The sequence below is a fragment of the Natator depressus genome, chromosome 1, assembly GCF_965152275.1.
Source record: "Natator depressus isolate rNatDep1 chromosome 1, rNatDep2.hap1, whole genome shotgun sequence".
Lineage (NCBI taxonomy): Eukaryota > Metazoa > Chordata > Testudines > Cheloniidae > Natator > Natator depressus.
The window spans coordinates 150,168,641-150,193,426 of record NC_134234.1 but is presented as its reverse complement, the minus strand read 5'-3'; the positions used below and the strand labels follow the sequence as shown (position 1 = coordinate 150,193,426).

The 24,786-nt window shown below is 46.3% G+C and overlaps 1 long non-coding RNA gene across 2 annotated transcripts in view; it reads left to right on the top strand.

Annotated features, from left to right (window-relative positions):
* LOC141996669 (uncharacterized) overlaps positions 1-5,525 on the top strand; it is a 31,701-nt gene extending 26,176 nt beyond the window's left edge. For both annotated transcript variants that reach the window (XR_012641583.1, XR_012641582.1), the window contains exons 3-4: positions 3,827-4,586; positions 5,012-5,525. This is a non-coding gene — a long non-coding RNA (uncharacterized LOC141996669). The remainder of the gene's footprint in view (positions 1-3,826; positions 4,587-5,011) is intronic.
* The last annotated feature ends 19,261 nt before the right edge of the window (positions 5,526-24,786 follow it).

The window sequence follows — 24,786 nt, the reverse complement described above, 5'->3', positions numbered from 1 at the left end:
CTACTTGCACCTGGGACATTGTGCCATGAAATATTTTTAGGGCTGACATGTAAGCTGAAAGGGAATCTTAAGGAGCCATGTGGTGTATGGAAAGTGCACATCTGGGAGTTTTCGCTGACCAAAGGCACATGCCAAGTGCCTGTCATTGCACCTAATTTCCTGAAGAATATGACCTCTGCCTTTTTAGCAAACATTTCATTACTTACAGCCAAGTGGAAATGTTCCCTTTCAATGTTTTTGTGACACTCCTGGGGGTCAATGCAAGATATGATTTCATTCCTTTTTTCCCCTACAGTTCTAAGGCATGAACCCTGCCTTTTGGCTCTTAAAGTCTATGGACAATGCCAACTGTTTTCACGTTTTGAACCTCTTCCTTTGGTCTATTTATTTAAGGCTTGTGGAACATTTCAGGTGGCACATAGAATGGGCGCTGTGTCCTCTTGTAACTGTATCTTGTATTTCACAAGGGGACACCTCTTTCCTGTAAACAAGTCTTCAGAAAGATACAGTTAGTCCACTTGTGTCGGTTACTGGCTTGTCACCACTTATTATTCTGACTCTTAATGGCCAAGCACCTCATAGAAACATAGAACCATAGAACTGGAAGGGGCCTCGAGAGGTCATCAAGTCTAGTCCCCTGCACTCATGGCAGGACTAAGTATTATCTAGACCATCCCTGACAGGTGTTTGTCCAACCTGCTCTTAAAAATCCCCAGTGATGCAGAATCCACAACCTCCCTAGGCAATTTATTCCAGTGCTTAACCACTCTGACGGTTAGGAAGTTTTTCCTAATATCCAACCTAAACCGCCTTTGCGGCAATTTAAGCCCATTTCTTCTTGTCCTATCTTCAGAGGTTACGAAAAACAGTTTTTCCCCCTCCTCCTTCTAACAACCTTTGACGTACTTGAAAACTGTTATCATGTCCCCTCTCAGTCTTCTCTTCTCCACGCTAAACAAACCCATTTTTTTTCAATCTTCCCTCAGAGGTCACGTTTTCTAGACCTTTCATCATTTTTGTTGCTCTTCTCTGGACTTTCTCCAATGTGTCCACATCTTTCCTGAAATATGGCGCCGAGAACGGGACACAATACTCCAGTTGAGGCCTAATCAGCATAGAGTAGAGTGGAAGAATTACTTCTTGTGTCTTGCTTACAACACTCCTGCTAATACATCCCAGAATGATGTTCACTTTTTTTGCAACAGTGTTACACTGTTGACTCATATTTAGCTTGTGGTCCACAATGACCCCCAGATCCCTTTCCACAGTACTCCTTCCTAGGCAGTCATCTCCCATTTTGTATGTGTGCCACTGATTGTTCCTTCCTAAGTGGAGTACTTTGCATTTGTCCTTATTGAATTTCATCATCATGTATAAGCCCAAGACTGGTTGCTTTCCTGTGTGCACCACAACTCCTCCTCTTGTACTGGTTTGCCTTTATAGTTCAGGGACAGTTCAGACTTAGCCATGGCTGGAATTGTCCCCCACTGTTAACTCTTCAAGTTTTATACTTTGAACCAAACCTCCTGTTTTGCCCTATTACATTCACTTGTGCTCCTGTGTCACTCTAGTCCTACATCACACAAAGTCTATTTGTGCATTAGCCATATTGGAAAAGTTTGCAGCTTCTTTCTTCTTTGTGTTTATAACTGGTTCATCCCTTTCATTTGAGGAATCCTCACGTTCTATCTTTAAGGTCTGCACATTGTTGCAAAGTAGCTGTGCTTACTATGACTAAATGGTGGACATTTTCTACATGCACGCCAGCTGCCATATTGCTGACATTATTCCTTGTTCCTTTTCTGTTTTGATTTTCAGTGTGCTTTTTCCTTACTTGCTTAACTCTGGTGCTTACAGTTATGTGCTCTCTGCATCTCACTGGGGCCTTAATGTGCATTTCTGATTGTTCTGTTTCTTGGCATAGGTATATTCCTTTTTTTCAGGCCCTTGTCCCTGAGTAGACTTTCCTAGACCTCTTTATTTTTGCAGCTCCAACTTATTTAGTCTTGAATGATGGAGCCTGAATACTCCAAATTAACAAGACTAGCTTTTTAATTTTAAGTCTATAAAAAAACCCTCAATTATTTCTCCATTTTTCCCAGGTCCTTATCCAGAAAATATCTTTCGTAGGTAATTTCTTTAGGGACACATTGATCCTCAGACCTTCTCATGACTTCTTTAAAGCTTTCTTCCCTTCCTCATCATCATTCCCACTCTGGAATGCAGTATTTCGACACCCAGCCACCGTAAAAAAAAAAGTCATTTATTTTGTTGTTTTTCATCTTACTAGCTCTCCTATACACTTCGGATTGCTGTCTTAGTCTTTCTCCAGTCTCTTCAGCATTTCCTGTGATTTTTAAGGCAGGTGGAGAATTTGTGTGTTGTGGTTCCAGGGGTTTTGCGGCAGCCATTTTTCATTCACCCTGTCACCTTGCTGTGGTCAGTATCCCTTTCATCAGACAGTTGCAGTCTGGTTGCCCTTTTCCCAGATTCACCAGCAATCTGTGCCTCACATTCCTGGTACCAAGTTATATTTCGATGATGCTGAAGACAGGCTTTAGAATAAGTCGTTCACTTAACTAACAACAAATAACTTCTAATGTAAATGGAGCACTGTTGCTGCCAGGGCCGGCTCTAGGCACCAGCAAAACAAGCAAGGTGCTTGGGGAGGCACAGTTCTAGGGACAGCATTCCGGCGCCGGCCATGCCGCCCCTCGAAATGTGCCCCCCCCCGCCACCCCAGCTCGCCTCCGCTCTGCCTCCGCCTGCTCCCCTGAGCGCGCCGCCGCCGCTCCCCTTCTCCCCCCTCCCTCCCAGGCTTGCCGCACGCCAAACAGCTGTTTGGCGTGGCCAGCCTGGGAGGGAGGGAGGAGAAGCCATTCAGCAGCGCACTCGGGGGAGGCGGCAGTGGTGGAGCGGAGGCGAGCTAGGGCAGAGAGCGGTTCCTCTACCCCACCCCGTTCCTTCCTGCGCTCCCCCCCGCTCCACCTCTTCCCCTGAATGCGCTGCCTCTCCCTCGCCTGAGAGGGAGGGGGGAGAAACGGAACGGCGGCATGTTCAGGGGAGTAGGTGGAGCGGAGGTGAGCTAGGGCAGGGAGCTGCGGGGGGGCGGGGAGCCGCAGGAAGCAATGGGGGTTGGAATGTGAAACTCCCGGGGGAGGAGGCAGGGCCGGGGATTTGGGGAAGGGTTTGGGAAGGGGCAGAGCCGGGGGAGGGCATGAAAAAAAAGCAGGGGTGGCCAAAAATTATTTTGTTTGGGGCGGCAAAAATCCTAGAGCTGGCCCTGGTTGCTGCTGTAATCTAACCTGGCTAATTCTCTCTCTTCTTTGCAACTACTTTCTGTATCTGTGTGAGAGAGGATCTGTGTCAACAGTAAGTGTGGCACGCTGTAATATCCTGCAGGGGATATGGCAACTTTAAATATACTGCTAAATTTTAACCCTTTATAACCAGCCATCATCCTCACCAGGTACTGAACTCACAATCTTCAGAACTATAAATATAGGCTTCTACAACTTCTACAACAATTCTACAAATTGGAGACATTCTTCAAAGGTGGCAAAGTAGGAAACTTTATTATTGTCAGGACCAGCCATTCAAGGGGGGTTGATATCACACACTAAGCGAATTCCATGCTCCCTATATTAGGCCTGGTCTACAGTACCCGGTTATTTCAGAATTAGCCGAGTTACCTCAAAATAAAACTGGTTCCGTCCACACGACCAAACCAGTTTTTTCTATTTAAAGGGATCTTTACTCCGATTTCTGTACTCCACCTTGGCAAGTGGAGTAGCGCTCAAATCGAAATCGCACTTCTGGGTTACAGGTACTGTGGACGCAATTCGACATTATTGGGCTCCGGGAGCTATCCCAGAATGCGCCCTTGTGACCACTGGACAACACTCTGAACTCTGACGCACTAGCCAGGCAGGCAGTAAAAGCCCCAGGAACTTTTGAATTTCCTGTTTGGTCACCATCAGCACTGGTGACCATCAGCACAGTCCACCATCACAGGCGACCATGCAGAGTCCACCATCTCAAGAGACCACGCAGTCCCGGATTCACAGACGAGCTCCAGCATGGTCCGAATGGAAGGTACTGGATCTCATTGCATGTTGGGGAGACGAATCTGTTATGGCAGAACTACATTCCAAAAAAAGGAACACAAATGCGTATGCTAAAGTCTCCAGGGCCATGACGGAAAGAGGCTACGCCAGGGACACAGAACAGTGTCGTACGAAAATCAAGGAGCTCAGGCAAGCGTACCAAAAAGCCAGGGAGGCGAACGGGCACTCTGGGTCACAGCCCCATACATGCCGCTTCTACCGTGAGCTGCATGCAATTATGGGGGGTGATGACACCACTACCCCACCACTGTCCGTGGGCACCTGCAAGGGGGGAGTAGCACGGAGCGAGGAGGATGAGTTTTTGGAGGACAAAGAGGAGGAGAAGGACAGTGCACAGGTGGCAAGTGGGGAATCTGTTTTTCCCCACTAGCCAGGAACTATTCTTAACGCTGGAGCCAATGGCCTCCCCCTACTCCCAAAGCATGCTCATGGACCATGACCCTGGAGAAGGCACTTCTGGTGAGTGAGAGCTTGATTGGAGCCACGCGGTGGGGAGTGGGGGGAAACCCAGCCGCGCTGGGCTGTTTGCGTTTAGTTTAAAGGGCTCATCCCTTCTCAGAGCCTCATCAGAGCCCCGTGGTGGGTGGGGAAGGGGGAGAGGGTGTTGTGTGAAGCGATCCTCCCAGAGAGCCCGCAGGCTGCCTGCAAGCTGAATTCTGTTGCCTGGCTGCTGCCTGCAAGCTAATTCTGTTGCCTGGCCGCATGCGATGGCTTACTCACACCAAAGTGGCAGGCACTTCAGTATAAGAGGCAAAATAAGACCTTGTACAGAAAGAACATGTGCTGTGTACTGTGAACTGTGTGTTTCACTGAGAAACAGTGTCCCCTTTGTTCTCTAAAATGTATCTTTTAAAATACTACCCTCCTTTTTTCTCCTCCTGCAGCAGGTGCAAATGTTTCAATGCAGCCCTTATCTACTCCGTCCCAGAGGCTGGTCCAGATTAGAAGGAGGAAAAAACGAACTCAGGACGACATGTTTGCCGAACTCATGCAGTCCTCCCGCACTGATAGGGCTCAGTTGAATGCGTGGAGGCAAACAGTTGTGGAGTCACGTAAAGCGTTACATGAATACGAAGAGAAGAGGGATGTGCGCGATGAGAGCAGGGAGGATGCTATGGTCAAGCTCATGGGGGAGCAAACTGACATGCTCCGCTGTATGATGGATCTAATGCGGGAAAGGCAGCAAGACCACAGACTGCCACTGCAGCCCCTGAATGACCACCCTCCTTCCTCCCCAAGTTCCATAGCCTCCTCACCCAGATGCCCAAGAACACGGGGGGGAGGCTACGGGGACCCACACAGTCAACCCCAGAGGATTGCACAAGCAGCAGAAAGCTGGCATATCCTAAATTTTGATTTGGTTTCTGGACTTGTCCTTCCCTCCTCCTCCACCCCCCTAACCCAATACCCCCGTCTAGCTTCTGATTTCTCTCAATGTTTTGTGCAACAAATAATAAAGAACAGTTTTTAAACAATTGTGACTTTATTTCCTTTCATATATATATAGGGGGCGGATAACTTTAAGAGAAACAAACACAACTCTCACACCGTACCCTGGCCAGTCAGGAAACTGGCTTTCAAAGCTTCTCTGATGTGCAGCACGCCCTGCTGCAATCTTCTAATTGCCCTGCTGTCTGGCTGTGTGAAACTGGCAGCCAGGTGAGTTGCCTCAACCTCCCACCCTGCCATAAATGTCTCCCCCTTACTCTCACAGATATTGTGGAGCGCACAACAAGCAGCAATTACAATTGGAATATTGGTTGTGCTGAGATCTAACCGAGTCAGTAAACTGCGCCAGTGCGCTTTCAAACGTCCAAACGCACATTCTACCACCATTCTGCACTTCGCTCAGCCTATAGTTGAACGTTCTCTGTCCAGGGTGCCTGTGTACGGCTTCATGAGCCAGGGCATTAAGGGGTAGGCTGGGTTCCCGAGGATAACTATAGGCATTTTAACATCTCCAACAGTAATTTTCTGGTCTGGGAAGTAAGTTCCTTCCTCCAGCTGTTCAAACAGACCAGAGTTCCTGAAGATGCGAGCGTCATGTACCTTTCCCGGCCATCCCACGTTGATGTCGGTGAAACGTCCCTTGTGATCCACCAGTGCTTGCAGCACCATGGAAAAGTACCCTTTGCGATTTATGTACTGGCCTCCCCGGTGTTCCGGGGCCAAGAGAGGGATATGCGTTCCGTCTATCGCCCCGCCGCAGTTAGGGAACCCCAGCGCATTGAAGCCATCCACAATGGTCTGCACATTTCCCAAAGTCACTACCCTTGATAGCAGCTGGTCAATGATTCCGTTGGCTACTTGCAGCACAGCAGCCCCCCACAGTAGATTTCACCACTCCAAACTGATTCCCGACTGACTGGTAGCTGTCGGGCGCTGCAAGCCTCCACAGGGCTATGGCCACTCGCTTCTCAACTGTGAGCGCTCCTCTCATTTTGGTGTCTTTGCGCTTCAGGGCAGGGGACAGCAAGTCACAAAGTTCCATGAAAGTTTCTCAGCCACTGGGAATCATTCCATACCTGCAACACTATGCGGTCCCACCAGTCTGTGCTTGTTTCCTGGGCCCAGAATCGGCGTTCCACAGCATGAACCTGGCCCAACAGCACACTGATCTCCCAATCGCCACATGCTGTCTGTGTCCATGTCCTCATCACTATAGTAATTGCGCTGTCGTCGCTTCCTTGCCTGGTTTTGCAGGTACTGCACATACTTCTAGGTAATGTGCGAGGTGTTTACAATGGTCAAAACTGCAGCGGAGCTCTGATCGGGCTCCATGGGTATGGCGCCTGCACAGGTAATCCTGGAAAAAGGGCGCGAAACGTAGGAGAGCAGAGTGGCAGCGGAAGCTGTGCTGTTCGGTTCACGGTAGCCGAACAACGGTGGTTGTCTTCTGTGGCTTTCACAGAGGTGGGAGCCCAGGACAGACAACATGGAGACACTCGGAAGCGTGGCAATAGCGGGAGAGCAGACTTGGCGGCGGAAGCTGTGCTGCTCGGTTCATGATGGCCGAGCAGAGTTGAGTTGGAGAGGTGGATTCATAGTAGCAGGAGAGCAGCGGTGCACCATCTGCTGAAAGCAGTATGGCGTCTGCACACCAAAAAGGCACAAAACGATTGTCTGCCTTAGCTTTCTGATGACACACACCCAGAAACACCCGCAAGAACGTTTTTGCCCCATCATGCACTGGGAGCTTAACCCAGAATTCCAATGGGCGGCGGGGACTGCGGGAACTGTGGGATAGCTACCCACAGTGCACCACTCCGACATTCGATGCTAGCCTTGGTACTGTGGACGCAATCCGCTGAATTCACACACTTTAGTGGGGACACAGAAGACCGAATGTATAAAATAGCTTCCGAAAATTCAAATAGAATAATTTCGAAATAATTTCATACTGTAGACGTACCCTTAGATAATTTTATCCCAGGTATCTGAGGTGCACACACAGGAGTTCAAGTCCGATAGCCAGTGCCCTTTTAATGAACTGGAGATGCAATACACTTTCAGACAGCATGGTCACTGGGTGGGACTTATGCTGCTGTGGACTTCAGACACTTGGGATGTGCTTGTCTAACAGAAAGAAGATCCAAGACACTGGGCTAGCACATGTGCTCATTCCTCGCTGCTGAGAATTCTTCTTTAGCTCAAGTTGTAGAAACCTGTGGTTTTGGTGCTGAAGTCTCAGGGTTGAATCTTCACTGATGATAACAGTATCTACATGTGCATTTGATCATGACTCATTTACACATAGGCTCATTAGTCAGAACAAGATTTATACAGATGCCAGTTACAGCAAGAGGGAATGCTCTGTTCCCCCCCATGGACTTTATTCTCTACAGGTGCCATTTAGATGAGAGGAGTACACCCACAAATGTTTAGCATCTAGTACAACTTGTTTTCTGTCACAGATTTGGCAAACCAATCAACAGGAACCAAACTGGGATCAATTTCAGGTGATTGCACTTGTTTCCCATTGATTTCAGGGCTGACTTCATGACAGAATAATGAGGTATGACTGATGCCAATCACCACCTGTGAATGCCATTGCACATCCTTCCATGTGATTGAGCTGGCACCGCAGCACAAGGGAGCGAGAACAACTTTGATAAACTCAGGAGGTGAAACTGCAAGTACAACTGAGAAGCTTGAAAGGGACGTGCCAGAAAGCAGAGTACATGCCACTACTTGTCACTTAGCAGAGACAAAAGTGTGTGCAACAAAGGCAACAACATTATCAGATTAGCAACACCTGCAACAAACAGAAATATATCTGTGAAGACAGGGGATCTGTCAGCTGTCAGTATAACAGCATTGTGAGTACCACGATACATTAAGTGGGATAAAGAGGTGGTGTTCTAACAGACGTAATTATAATGGTGTTGAAAGGGACACTATCAAAGCTAACAGACCTGAAATTAGATCTAACAGTCTTGTGTGTGGGCGAGCACCTAATGCAACACCACACTGGGCCTCAGCTCTGCCTGATGGCTCCATCCTTACATCCCAGAGTGCCATTGAAACTGACAGACACCCTGCTCTTGTGTGCAGAACTCTTATATAGCTCACTATCCCACTTGCTCACAAGCAGGGAGTTGGCAAGATAAGAAGATGGTCATTGTGACAGGGAATATATCGGGGAGTGCCTAGCACAATGGGGCCGTGATCCACCACGGAGTCGCTTGTGTGAGTGGGACCCCAAAACAAGTAAAAAATATGCTTGACGCATATCTCCTATTACTTCTGCTGCCTTCCTCTGTGGGTGAGTGCCTCTCAGAAACATTTTATCTAATGTTTCACCTGTGACTTCGACCTGAAGCTCTGAAGGTTAGACTACATTCATCACACAAAGCAAAGCATTGAAGTAATATGAATTGAACCTCCATCAAACACAGAGCATAACATGTAAAGGTGTGTGTGGTGCCACCTAAGTATTGTGATGACACATGGTACATTAACACACACACACACACTTTTCCTAGCAATACAGAACATCCAATATATAAAATGTCACATACGCGTAGTTTAATCAAAGCATAGCATTTTATTTCTCTTTTTGACGTACACGTGGTAAAAATAAAATATAATATACAGAGTATTGACTTGTTGGGAAATCAGGATAGTTCCACCAATCCACTCAAAAGAGAAAAGATACGAGCCACATGAGGGGCTGTTGTGTCTTATGCATCTCCTGCTTTAAAGACTTCACAGGCCAGTTCGTTAAACTGTTACTAATATACTCAGGTTCGTCAAGCACCTGCAAGCTATTGTGCTGGCTGGGGAGTGTGCATTAGAAGCAGAGATGTGTAACCCAAATAATACACTTCCCGGGTAGCCCAATGTTTGGCCCTTATTGAGGAATCAAAATGTTTTGAACGTTAATTGGAAAAAAATTGGGGCCTGAGCATTTGTAATTTCATTGTGCGTATGAACATGGGGCTAAATGGGTCTTGCCCATAGCTCTGAAGAACATTCTCGTCAGTCAGTAGCTGCATTTAGGCTCTCAGGGTCCAATTCTCCTCTAACTGGTGTAAATCGGAGAAATTCTAGTGAAGTCAATGGAATTACACAGTGTAAAGCCAGGGGGACAGAATAAGGCCCTCTGCCATTTGACCAGCGCCACAGGACTCAGTCATTTTGGAATCAGTGCTCCCGCTTCCGCTGTTCTAGGTATTAGTTGAGAGGGGGAGCACTTTCCTGCTACCACACACAAGGCCAGATTCCACCGTGGCACAAGAAGGCACAGCTTCTGTGGTCTGCTTATGGAAGGGCTGAAATTGAAAACCTTTAATTAATGATTGTTGTGCATGCTTCACATTGTCAACCACACAGCAAAACCCCTATATTAACAAAGTAACAACCCAAAAATCCACTTACAGAAGCCTACTTATTTACTTGGGGAGTGGTGGAGAATCATGGCTAGACAGAGAGGGAGGACACTGTACTAGTTTCTCCATAGCTGGCTGCAGGACCAGTGCATGGGGTCAGTAACACCAGATGGATTCCGGCTGGAACTCATATCAAACCTCAGAATATAGCTGGGCTCTTTGGCACACTCAGACAGTCAGGGCTGGCCTAGACTACACAAGGAAACTCCAACAGGGATATGGGTCGTGTGAAATCATAGGACTGGAGGGTACCTCAAGAGGTCATTTAGTCCAGTCCCCTGGACTCCTGGCAGCACTAAGTATTATCTAGACCATCCCTTACAAGTGTTTGTCTAACCTGCTCTTTAAAATCTCCAGTGATGGAGATTCCACCACCTCCCCAGGCAATTTATTTCAGTGGTTAACCACCCTGACAGTTAGGAAGTTTTTTCTAATGTCCAACCTAAACCGCCTTTGTGGCAATTTAAGCCCATTTCTTCTTGTCCTATCTTCAGAGGTTACGAAAAACAGTTTTTCCCCCTCCTCCTTCTAACAACCTTTGATGTACTTGAAAACTGTTATTATGTTCCCTCTCAGTCTTCTCTTCTCCACACTAAACAAACCCATTTTTTTTCAATCTTCCCTCATAGGTCATGTTTTGTAGACCTTTCATCATTTTTGTTGCTCTTCTCTGGACTTTCTCCAGTGTGTCCACATCTTTCCTGAAATGTGGCGTCGAGAACGGGACACTATACTCCAGTTGAGGCCTAATCAGCATAGAGTAGAGTGGAAGAATTACTTCATGTGTCTTGCTTACAACACTCCTGCTAATACATCCCAGAATGATGTTCACTTTTTTTGCAACAGTGTTACACTGTTGACTCATATTTAGCTTGTGGTCCACTCTGACCCCCAAATCCCTTTCTGCAGTATTCCTTCCTAGGCAGTCATTTCCCATTTTGTATGTGTACCACTGATTGTTCCTTCCTAAGTGGAGTACTTTGCATTTGTCCTTATTGAATTTCATCCTGTTTACTTCAGACCATTTCTCCAGTTTGTCCACATCATTTTGAATTTTAATCCTGTCCTCCAAATCACTTGCAACCTCGCCCAGCTTGGTATCAACTGCAGATTTTATAAGTGTCCTCTCTGTGCCAGTATCTAAATCACTGATGAAGATATTGAAGAGAACCAGACCCAGAACTGATCCCTGTGGGACCCCACTCGTTATGCCCTTCCAGCATGACTGTGAACCACTGATAACTACTCTCTAGGAACGGTTTTCCAGTCAGTTCTGCACCCACCTTATAGTAGCTCCGCCTAGGTTTCTTGCATTACTTGTCCTGAGAGTGAGTTTCCCCCCAGCCAATATTGGGTTTGCCTGACTCTTCTGAAATGTGCATGCACAACATGCCGTGCCCCCCCTAGTCGGAGGATTTTCAGGCACTTGAAGCACTTATCCCTGTGTCTAGCAATGATCTCAGGAATAGGGGCTCCTGGTTATTCCCAAAGAGGAAGGGACTGCGTTAGGAGATGGAGCCAGGGGGAACAAAGTGACAGCTGCAGTCATCACCTGTCCACACTGGGAATAGGCCAGTGCAAAATGTACAGTTTCATCTGAATCTGAGCTAAAGACTTTTTTGCAGCTATTGCAGCTACCCATCATGCCCAACCTTTGGAAGGCTCCTGGGATGGCTGATGTGTGTAGATGGCATGATGCAAGCTTAAGGTGTTTCCAAGCACTTTGACAAGTCTAAGCTCAGTTACTTGCTGGACTAGCCTAGTTTGGGGTTTATTGCAGAGGAATGGCCACGCTGCTATCTTAGTTTAGTCCAAGAGAAAGAATTAATGTGGTTCCCATCAGCCAGAGTTTTAAACTACCGTTCTGAGTACCACACCAACAGGTTGCGCACAGTGACAGCAGCAGCTATTTGCTTTGGGGATGGTGACCAAAGCCCAGTGTCAGCAGCACTGCTGCTACAGCCGACGCTGGTGCTTGCTGGGCCTGAAGTTGCAGTACACGTATAGCAACACACCTTAGCCCCAGAGAAGGGCTGTTATTAAGCATGGCATTGTTCCAGAGAGAGCTGCATGCTCCATTATTTAAACAAACTTCAGTAACCCAGCAGAGGACCAGCACAGTGAATAAATAAAATCTGAGCTACAGCTCAGGATCCTGGAGTTATTCTGGCTTCTTTTGAGAGGCAGAAAGCAGCTCCTGTTGCTGCTCGGAGCTGGGCTTGAATTTCAGAGCAGTTCCTACCTTTTCATGCAGCCTTGTGCTACGTACGGTCCCTCCCCCTTGCCTTCTTCTGGTGGGCAGACTGAGGCACATGGAGATTACATGATTTGCCTAAAGATATGCTGGTAGCCATTAACAGCATCAGGCAAAAAGAACAAAGGCAGCCTCCTGCCTGCGCCTCTGGTCCTTGCTGTCAAGGCCTCCCTTAGAGATGCAGATGGAGCAATTCAAATTAAGCCAGGAGGAGCAGAGGAGGCATTAAGCGAATTGCTTATCAGCAGTCACACCCACACTGGGAAGGCAGACAGCTGCTCCACTGGGCTATCGCGCAGCTAGGCATAACACCTGCATGTGCATAGAAGTTGTCTGAGTGCAGCTCTCAGCAGTGCAGTGACTGACACGCCTGCTCCGGGAATACATTTCTAACAGGCGTTGTCTACACTGGGATTGTGTTCAAGCATGATTTTTAATACTCCTGCTAGCTCACATGGTGCTGACCACAACTTTGTGGTCAGTGTAGACCAGGGGTGTCAGACAGGTATGGTTAAAACCTGCTCTAAGTAGGGTTTAACCATCACTCGTTGACTCGAAGGTGAAACCCTGTTTAAACACAGTACCATTTCCTGATGTACATACTGCCCTCTAGAAGCTGGATGCGCTGTGATAAATATCCACCAGGCAGCACTGTTCTGGAGCAGGGGAGTCTCATCTTATCAGTTGCCTAAAGTCAGTCAGTGCCCTCTGCTACTGAAAACACATGACAATCTACTGCCATTCTCTCTCCTATCAGCCTTCTGACCAGCTGGGCAATGATGTGCGAGGAACTGCACTGTTTATATGCATGAATCCTCTTTGTATCTGAAGTTATGGATATTGGCTATGTACTTGTATCTCAAACATGTGTTCTGATGCCTGGGTGATACCGCTTCAGACAGATTTACATCAGGACTGGCCAACTACGTGTGATGGCCCGTTAAGGATACGCAATTCTCAATTCTTCTGCAGTTTCCACAGTATGCATCCTATGAAGTGAGCTGTAGCTCACGAAAGCTCATGCTCAAATAAATTGGTTAGTGTCTAAGGTGCCACAAGTATTCCTTTTCTTTTTGCAATTCTCACAGTGGGCCATTGAAGAGAATAAAACACACCCAATAACCCTTTGCTGGAGACATTTCAGAAAGCACTGAGGAAATGGCTGCCCAGTGACTCATCATGTCATGTGACCTAAGGCTCCATCTTTGCCAGTAATTTTCCATGCAGCTGGGCTGAAGGTATAAATGGGAGCCTAGGACATCATTTCTTTGGGTTCATTTCCTGCTTCACATCTCTAGACTGGATTTCTAACAAGGAAGCTTTGAACAAAGGGACTGAATGGCCTCCAACCAGTTTAGGTGATCTAGAGAGAGACTTTTTTACAAGATAGCAGATTTACCATCCCTGCTATGATCCTAACCTGCAATCTCTGAAAATCAATTGTAATGTATATGATTCTTCAACCATTTGTTTACTCTCATCTTTCCTTTCCTTTTTACATTAATAAACCTTTAGCTTTGAGTTATTAAAGGGTTGGCTACCAGCATGATTTTTGGGTAAGAGCTAAGTTATATATTGACCTGGTTAAAGGTCTGATCCCTTGGGATTGGAAGACCCAAATAGCTGATTAATCTGGTTTTCAGTAATCTCTCATAATAAAGTCCAGTTGTCTGAGTGGTGAGCCAAGGGCTGGACTCGGGTTTTAGCTCTTTGTTAACCAGTATGGTGATACAGAAGCTCACTCTTGTTACCGGCTTGGTAAACTCTAATGATAGAATAACCACCAGTTTGGGATGTCTTCCCTGTTTAATACAGCCTGTCCTATTTGGAATTCTTAGCTATATCCCACACCAGGAAATGGTCACACCATCTGTAGAACAAATTATGTTTTCAGCTGTTGTCATTTATTTCAAAATTTTCTGACTGTAATAGAATATAAGTATATCCCTCTCTGTTAGGAGGGTGATAGGCAGGTTGTGGAGCCGTCACTATAAATATCCACACCTTCAAATGCTTGTCATTCATAATGACTCAGGCTCTGCAGCACAGTGGATTAGTTTCTGAAAGGAATAGGAAAGGTACCATTCCCCCACGCTCATGCTGCCTGGTCACATCCCTATGCGCTGGCGCATTCTTCTCCTCAGTCTCCAAAATAGGTGCGCTGCTACTGTGTCTGTCACTCTCCTCCTCCGTGTCAGTTTCTGCCATACTGTGGAGCACTTCACAGTAAGCACTGGAGAAAGGACACCGTCAGAAGCTCTGTTTTGTACCTGTATTTTAATTTCCAGGCTGGGGGAATATCATTTTCCAGGGGGCTGTAGATGTTTTATATTGTCATGATTGGTGTTTGTTACATGAATTGCAGTTGTCTTGCTACTACTTAGCGCTCTTACTCTTTCTTTGTTGTGCCCACCTGTTGTCCCCCATCTTATATTTATACTGCACTGTCTTTGGGGCAGACAGCATCTTTTAATTACGTGTGTGTACAGTATCTATCAGGATGGTGCCCTGAGGCCTAGTTGTCCATCACCTCTAGGCACTATTGCAATCCAATTGAAGTAATAACATTTATCACTTGTTTGGCTGATTTATTCTGCTGGATGTCGCTTTGGGAGGTGGTGGCAGTGACTATTCGGTGCTTTAGTCTAGCTCGCTGATTCCTAACGAAAAACAAAACAAATTTTTAAAAAATGGCACCAAGCCGCCATCAACAACAGCAAGGGTTTAACTTAACTTTCAGCAGCCCACGCAGAGGACTTGGAGCTTTGGCTGAGTCATGACTCCTGGAGCAGGCCTGTGTGTATGTAACAGAGGCTGACTATGAATGTCATTGAGTGGGAGGGGATGCGCTCTGGGAGGGAAATGCTTTTGATCTGTTCTCTCTTTTCTAGAGCTTTACTCTGACAAGAAACACTTGTTTATCCTGCGTCTTACACTGCCAAGGAGAAAGACGACAATCATGCTAAACATGAATGGATTGTCAGAGCATACAGAACGTTCACCATACGTAACAACTCTCAGCACGTGTGGAGTATCTTCCTGAGGCTGTTTCCCATCCCCCTTCTCAGCCCCATGAAAATGGAATTTTGCTGGAGAGAAACCTTTACAGGAACTGTGCTGTAAATTAGGGGATGTGATTTTTGTATGTACGTACATATAATAAAAAATGTCAAGCACCGTGTGATGGGGAAAACCCCATTGTCTCCTGTTGCTTTCCTGTCATTTAAATGAGCTGCATGCTCTGAGGGGTTTTCAGGGATTCCCATGTGTTATATAGAACCCCTTTGACCATGGCAGTTGAACGCACCCAAGTCAGGGGCAATTGACATGCCTGGGAGTTAGTCGCCTCACAGGCGTGTTTTACCATACACATTTCACAGGTGAGAACATGGGCAACTGCACTGACTTCAGGGCTATTACATCCACTGACATCAGGGATGAATTAGGCTTTACGACTTTTTGTGTGTGTTTTACTCCACCCACTTTTGAATTCACACTTAATGAATGAACAGTTCCTTTTATTACACTTAACCCATCTGAAATTATTAATGGCCCTTCATTCTGGAAGCAATTTCAGCCCATGTTCATTGCTACAAGATTGCCTGTTTGTGATCATTTTGGAGCCTGCATTTTCACAATGCAGTTTTAGAATCACATTAATCTCAAATGGATTATTAGTGGGTTGACAATCCCTTAGGGTGCAATGAAAAGTATTCATTCATTCTCAGGGCAAGAGGGCTAATTACTTTTTTTTTTAAAAATCTGTGCTAATTGCCAATAACTTTTTTTTTTTTTACTGAATTGGTCCCGTAAAGCTATTTTTGATTTCCTTTTCATGCTGTAATGTCTGTAATTCTTAGTCAGAACAAGAAAGGGAATATCTAGGTGATTCAGTTTAGCAACAGGAACAAATCACAAATGGGGGAAAGCCAAGGAGGCTAAACTAATCTTCTTCTCAGGAAAGAGGGTTAGATATCGATCTGGTGCTAGACTTGACTTTCAAAATCACATCCCTTCAAGTTGCCTCAAATATAAATGGGCCAAATACTGCTCTCTCTATTCATGCCAGTTATTCGTTGACTTCAGTAGAACTCCATGCAACTAGGACTTAAGTGGTTTATAGGGCTTATATTGGCTCTCTGCACAGAGGTGACTTTGACCCCAGGTGAGTGATGGAAGACGGGTTTGGCCCTGTCGTTGCTGAAAGTTGTATCCAGGTAAATTGAGAAGGATGTGATGAAGTCAGCACTCACAGCTGAGATGACATACAGGTGGATTCAATATATACTATTGGGAATAAGATGCTTATGGAGTATTTAAAGAGTAAGTTTGGCTACAATTAAAAAAAGATTCACAAAGAATTGTGGGCCTAGAAATACTAATAATCAATGAGAGCACGAATCAGTTTTCCTGATCAGATGATGATTTATTTACAAATTGGATTACAAAACGAATAATGGCGTACAATGGCCAGTCCAATCAAAGCATTATGAACATCTGTGGTAGGACCTTGAACAGTGGAAAACAGCAAGACTGTATGGGTTAGGTGACCATAAGTGGTGCAAAGGTCTTGTGCTGCCCCCCCCCCGCACAATGCTGATTTTCACTTTAGCTGAGCTGGGATAGTTTTGGGGATTAGCTTTTCACTGTGACAGCCAGTGACAGTCTATATCCTTATGTTCACCCCGTTACAGGATTATGATACATTTTGTACAAAGTATGCTAGATGGACCTTTGGTTTGACCTAGTATGGCCATTCTTATCTTCTTATGTTCTTAACATATATGTCGACATATACACATCCAAGAGCTCCAAAACAGCAAGGAGTGTTCAATGTCATTTAGGTGTATGAATAGCTGTGGCTGAGAGCAGAGCAACAGCTGTACTGCTGCTAATGCAGAGCAGAACCCAAAGCTTAAAGCTTTTCCCCAGTTCCTGCCTTGTCAAGGCACGTATTGAATCAGTTTGCAGGAACCAAACATCTAAAACGACACTAGGACAATGAAAGCTGATCACCATAACACATTGGCTGTTTGTGGCAAACATCAGCGCAATGTGATGTGCCAAAGGAGGAGCCAACTTATTTGTCTTCCAAATTTAGTCCAGCAGGTAGGAAGAGCCTGTAGAGACTTCACCGGATACTGCACATTTGTAGGAGGAAGCACGTTCTCTCCGCAAAAGGCAGCATTGTAATCTATACATCCATGCATCAAGATCTAATTTTTATGATATATTTCCATATTGCAATAACTCGAAATCAGTGATGGTATAATTACAATGTCCAGGTGAATCCAGAACTTCAAATGTGAGGTCATTCATTTACCACAGTGCTGACTACGTATTACACAACTCTGTGTGCATGGTACTGTGATTTGCTGTCTTTCAATTATTTTAACTGGGTAATAAGTCAGCACAATCAGTGTCAAAATCACACCCAGTATAAATATGGATTTCTCATTTTAGGAGTAACTGGCTGAAATAGGGAAAATTATCCACCTTGCTGCGGAACACAAACACTCAGAAGTGGCAACTGCTGCTGCTGAGAATTGTTAATGCCAATAATTCAAACATTACTCAGAGTGGTAGCCGTGTCAGTTTGTATCAGCAAAGACAACAAGGAGTCCTTGGGGCACCTTAAAGACTAACAAATTTATTTGGTCATAAGCTTTCGTGGGCTAAAACCCACTTCATCAGATGCAGTGGGTTTTAGCCCACGAAAGCTTATGCCCAAATACAGTTGTTAGTCTCTAAGGTGCCACAAGGACTCCTCGTTCTTTTTGTCAAATATTACTGACTCTCCAGCTTAGCGATCTTGGGACACTGACCCCCAAAGAGAGGCAGGTGGGCTTTGGCCCACTGGCAGATCTCACCATCCTTCCCCCGCAGCTGGCAGAGACTAGACGCAGAGGTTGGGAAGCCTTGCCACAGCTCATTAGCATACTGTTGTATCACCCCATTGTGCTAGGCACAGGACATATGCATAGTATGACCATGTCTGCCCTGAAAAGCTACAGTGTAAACAGACACTGGGTCAGGGGAAACAGAGACACAGAAGTGAAGTGACTTGCCCAAGGTGTCACAGCTGGTTAGTGACCAAGCCAGAAGTAGAACCCCTGTTGCTGGTTCCCAGTCTAATGTCTTGTCCCCTAGAGCAGTGGCTCTCAACCCATCCAGACTACTGTACCCCCTTCAGTTTCAATTCACCTCACTTAAAAATGACTTGTTTACAAAATCAGACATAAAAATACAGAAGTGCCACCGCGCACTATTACTGAAAAATTGCTTCCTTTCTCATTTTACCATATAATTATAAAATAAATCAACTGGAATATAAATATTGTACTTACATTTCAGTGTATGGTATATAGAGCAGCATAAGCAAGTCATTGTATGAAATTTTAGTTTGTACTGACGTCGCTAGTGCTTTTTATGTAGCCTGTTGTAAAACTAGGCAAATATCTAGATGAGCTGATGCACCCCCTGGAAGATCTCTGCGTACTCCCAGGGGAACACGTACTTCTGCTTGAGAACCACAGTACTAATGGGCTGCAAATAGGTTCCATCCAGGCTTCCTCCCTGCCCTGATGACAGAGCTCCACTTTGAAGCTGGTGTGAAGAAATGGTGGGCTAAACGGTGCGGAGAACCAATTCTTTCTGGCTAGATGTTGTGGGCCTGATCCTGCACTCCCGAGCCAGGCAGGCCTGATTGCAATGGGAGCTTTGCCTGAATAAGGCCTGCAGGATTGGATCAAATGTTAAGCAATGCCGCTGGCAAAACCTATACGTACAGGCTGTGTTCATCTGCATAGTCCAGCACTCACCCCAGCTCCCAGACAGTATCTCACTGCCTACAGTGAATGTAACTGTTAAGATCAGCTGCTCTTCTGTAGCTGAAAATGTTTACACTAATATTAACCTCTGTAAAATACTCCAAGGCTTTCCCTTGAGGTGAAATTCACCCCTGTGCAGAGGGCCAGAGCAAAGTCCCTGCACTATGTAAGGCCCACGGGATCTCTCAAAGTAGGGTGCAAGTGGTGCATAGGGCTTGTGTTGGCCCTTTGCACAGGAGTGCATTTCACACCCAAAGAGCAGCATGTAGGATCGGCGGACTCCTGCCTCGAGTCAGATTAGATTTGTTTTAGTCTGTTATTTTGAAGGAACAGCTTCTCATTATCTCCTTGATCCATCTGAAAATGGCACAGCTATTTTTATCATAGTTGCTCCGCTTGCAAAATAATTAATGGCCCTTTCATTTCCCCAGACTTTGCTGCTATGTTAAACTACAGCGAGATTATTGTAGCCTGGGAGGGACCTGCATTTACAAAATCATTTGGTTTTACTTTTACATTAATCAGAAATTGATTATTTCTCTGTTTCCTGCACTTTGCTCATCTGTGAAAAGGTTAGAGGCTGGAGCAGCATGTAGAATAAGCCCAGTACCAGATTTTGGAAAGAGAAGATATGTGCTGAAAGAACTCCGCCCACCGCCAGGAACAGGTTCCCCCAAGGAGGCCATAGACAGCCCAGTATGACACCTCCTCACCCAGACAAGCAGGATCTCTGGAGAGGCTGATGGTAGCCCAGCAACTCCCTCTTCCTCTTCGGAAAAAAAGCCCTGACTTAGCAAAGAGCTTAAGCGCTTATTTGAAGTGCGCTGTTAGCGAGGGATGGGACTACGCACATGGTTAAAGTTAAGCGAATGCTTTGCTGAATTGGGACCAGAATTCAGATCCAGTTCGGTGGCCTGGCACCCCATCACTCAGCTTCAGCATCTTGGCCCAAACATCCCTTGATTGGTAGGAAATTTGAGAGGAGGCTGGTGAGACCCACTTCTTCCCCTAAGCAGGTGAATCACAGGGAATATGTTTGCAGTCCAACCTCCCTTCTCCTTTGGGCAGACAAATCCTATTGCGGAGGGAGTGGTTGGGAGAGACTGGGACTGCTGGTGGGCCAAATCCCCTCTGGGATTCCTTCACTGCAAGCTGCTGTGCCAGGCAGAGATGACCCTTAATTCAGCTTTCAGAGTAACAGCCGTGTTAGTCTGTATTCGCAAAAAGAAAAGGAGTACTTGTGGCACCTTAGAGACTAACCAATTTATTAGTCTCTAAGGTGCCACAAGTCCTCCTTTTCTTTTTTCCTTAATTCAGCATCACCCTTCAATCAGAGCAAGAGAGCAAGACACAACTTGGACTGAAATGAACTTAAAAGGCCACCTGATGTGATTCTTTGTTGGTTCAAATTTCCTGCTTGATTAAAATACTGAATTGAGTGGGGGAGGGGTGTTGCAGAGAGACAGCATATACTATTAGAGCTGTCTGAAGAAGGGCTTGTAGTACTTACCTTCTTACAGCTGCTGTCCTGACTTCCCTGGGAGTTTCCCTAGAATAAAAACGGCAGGGTCTGGCCTGATTCTCTAATCCTCTGTCTACCAAAAGTCCCATTGAATTCTAAGGGATGAGGTATGCAGGAGCTGTCCCCATAAATCGTATGGCTGACAGACAAGGTAAAAAGTGCACTTTCTACTACATACATGAAGCAAAGCCACTGCGATAACACCAGGCTTACTGCAAATGGGAAACAAATCAAGCACACACTGCTGGGGCAGAGAGAAGGGGGGGGGGGGGGGAATAAGAGGAAACTGTGCTTGTAAACAGCATTTCCATAGCCTGAAAAAAAATTCTCCCTCGAGGAGTTACATGAAAGCTGCCCAGCATTTATGCAGAAATTGTATTGGCATTCTTCACATTAATTAAACTGTGAACATTGTTCTGCTGCAGAGCAGAGCAGAGAAGCAGTGGGCTGCGTTGGCAGAAAAGGAGCAGACTTCAGCATGCCAAACTCAGAGCTGTCAAAAGCCGAGGGAAGGCTCCAGCAAGGAAACTACTGTTCCTGACAGAGAGAGACAGCTCCCCACAGGCTGAGCCGAAGAATGACCTGTTCTCTGAAGGCAGCTGTTCATTTGCCCTTTTAGCTGGAGGTTCGGCAATACAGAACTGCACGGGCAATATAAATAAAAGGTGTTTTTTTTTTTTTTAAAAAGGCATACCAATCAAAGATGGGGCCAAGCTGCAATGTTTGGATCTTGCGCTGAACCGTTCCAGGTTTGAATTTGGAGCACATAGCATTTACAATAGAAAAATCAATACAGGGAAACAAATGAGACAGCAAATATACAGCAGTCTAGTGACAGGGCCCAAACAAAAACGAGGACACCGATTCATCTTCTATGCACTATAGAGTGTACAAGGAAAAGCAGACATCAATAACAAAGGAAAGTTGGTCTGCTTGCTGTTCCGGTCTTTATGCAAAATCCAGCTTTTAATTGATTGCCCTTAATTTGCCCAAATGCACAGTCAGTCATTTCCAGTGTTTGATTTCCTACAGCTATGGCCAGGCCTGCCTGATGGATCGTGAAGCTGCAAAGCACAGAATCCACGTACTGTTCTGGAGGAGAACAATGCATAGGCCCTTTCTCCTGAACCAGCACGGACCACAGACACCCAGCAAAACTGAGCAGAAGGCAACTTCACTGCAGGACAAATGTTAATGGTTAACCTGTTTAAATATACAGGTTTCTTCTCTCTCGATATTATATACACACATTCTAAATACCACAGTACAGAACATCAAGAATACATCAGATTTGTATTTAATTTTCTGTTTTTGGGAGTTGGAAGCCAGAAAACCCCCATTCTGGAAGCTCTTTCCTGGCTCTAGAGATGCAGTAATTTGCCAGCTAGGAAAGTGAACGGAACTACCTGTGTGAATGAGCCAAGCAGGATTTAGTCCTTAGCATAGTACTTAGTTTTATAGCCTCCAACATTAGCCAAGGTTACTAATGTCCATGCACATTGATGGATGTGAAAATGCTTATAACTCCTTCCCCCAGGACTAATGCAAGTTTTCAGCTCTTCTGAGAAACGACTCGTCAATCTGACATTTCTCTGAAAGGTCTGAGCAGATGAAAACAGAGGGTTACATTGAAAATCTAAATGTAATCATAGCTATGGTGGACCCTTGTAATAACCAGTACCCCCATCTCAACTCTCACACACACACACAGTTCCACCTACCTTAAAAAATAAAAAAAAAGACCAGAACCGAGCAGTAGCAGGGAAAGCAGCTGTTACTAGGGAAAGCGGCACATAACATCAGCTGGTGACAAATAAATCTTAACTTAGAAATTCTATTGTTTAGTGAGAGGTGTCAAATAAAGCAGGGCTGCAGCTGAGCACAACAGACTCTGCCACCGGAAAGTGCAGATTGAGACTCAAGGCCAAGGCGTAGCTATTGGAGTTACACGCATCAGTCAAATACAGCAGGAGGGAGAGAGTGAAGATCAGCTTTATTCTCAGCAATGGATCGCATCAGTCAAAATAATGATCTGTGGCTGGAGATTGACACCAAGTTCTGCCCCCACCCTGCCACAAAGTGCAAGATCCCACCCCAATAAAGCTGAAGGTGCCAGTGGGCGTTTAAGGTCTTTTCAGGTTTTGTTTCCTCTATGTATTCCTGCAGGCCTGTTCATTCGTCAGCACCACTACCACTACTGTTGCCTTTAATTTTGGATGAGAGAGCAGGGATCACTGCAGCCAACATCAATACCACTCAGTGGATTTATTGGCAGCGAATGCTGAAAAGCAGCGCATGCTGCCAGAGACCATGTATGCATGCACACACCCGAGCCGTCTTCGGGCTCCTCTGTCACCACTGGCTTAGAACCTGGTATCAGAGTCTGATCCCCAGGGCAGGCACCAGGGAAGGCAGTGTAATGAGCGGGAGTCTACAGGATTCTCCTGGAGATCTCACTTAAAACCTGCTTCGAATGGTGTATTCCATACTAATTAGAGAGTCTAGTGTCCCTGATGCTAAGGGGAAAGAAAACACAAGCAAGAGGCAGAAGGAGGGTGTGTATTCTGCCAAGGAGTCCTGGTGATTGTGTTTATAGCAGCACCAGTGCTTTTGTGGAAGTGCAGTCAGAGCATACGTTTTACACATATGTCTATTTAATCTAAGATCTGTCCAGATGTTTCCTTATTCTTTCAGCTGAGGGGACGTGAAAACCAAAAATAATCCTCTGCACATGGACTTCAGTTTGTGGCATTTTGCAACTTGTTTGAGTAAAGCCGAATGTGTGTTATCTAGGTTCAAACTCAGCCCTTAACCGGCCTGCATGGCAGCTTTGAGACAAAAACCAGCTAGATTTTTGCACCACCTGCAAGTCACTCAGTGGTGTTTTGTCTTACTGGAATTTAGTCAGAGCAAAAGTGTTTTCATACCTGGGTGCATATGCAAGGTGTAGACAGCAAAGGCACGTGCAATTATGGGGCGTTGTGTATGCACACACAATACTGAATGGCTCTGCAGTTATTAAGCTTTACAGAAAGACAGGCCTTTATAGTTTAAAGAGACTGCTGTTCATTGCCGGGTATACAATGTAGGGTTGAGGCACTGTACAATTACTTCTTGTCTTTGATCGTACTTTTCAGAAAGGCTTGAAAGTTTATGCCCACATATTCTACAGGAGGGGTGGGCAAACTATGGCCTAGGGGCCGCATCTGGCCCTTCAGATGTTTTAATCTGGCCCTTGAGCTCCCGGCAGGGAGTGGGGTCCGAGGCTTGCCCCACTCCAGAGCTCCAGCCGGAGAGCGGGGTTGGGGGCTTGCCCTGCCCTGCCCTGCACGTGCTGTGGCTCCACACAGCTCCCAGAAGCAGCGGCATGTCCCCCCTCCAGCTCCTACATGTAGGGGCAGCCAGGGGGCTCCGCACGCTGCCCCCACTCCAAGTGTCGCCCCCACAGCTCCCATTGGCCAGGAACCATGGCCAATGGGAGCTGCAGGGTTGGTGCCTGGGGACAGGGCAGCACACAGAGCCACCTGGCCGTGCCTCCACGTAGGAGATGGAGGGGGACATGCCGCTGCTTCTGGGAGCTGCTTGACGGAAACGCTGCCCTGACCCTGGACCCATGACCCCCTCCCGCACCCCAACCCCCTGCCCCAGCCCTGATTCTTCTTCTACCCTCCGAACCCTTCGGTCCCAGCCTGGAGCACCCTCCTGCACCCCCAACCGCTCATCCCCACCCCAGAGCCTGCACGCCCAGCCAGAGCCCACCCCCCCACACACACCCCAACCCCCTGCCCCAGCCTGGAGCCCCTTCCCACACCCTGATCTCCTCATTTCTGGCCCCACCCCAGAGCCCGCACTCCCAGTCAGAACCCTCACCCCCCTCCTGCACCCCAACCTCCAGTTTTGTGAGCATTCATGGGGCCCCCCCATACAATTTCCATACCCAGATGTGTCCATCGGGCCAAAAAGTTTGTCCACCCCTGTTCTATAGCTTTCCTCCTTCATTTTTCTTTTTTATCCAAGTAACAAAGGGGGCTAAATTCTCTTCTCAACTTACAGGTAAATTACTGACTTAGGGCCTGAACAAAAGCCTAGTGAAGTGAATGGGAGTCTTCCTATTGATTTCAATAGGTTTTAGATTAAGAGGGTTTAGTGCCCAATCCAAAGC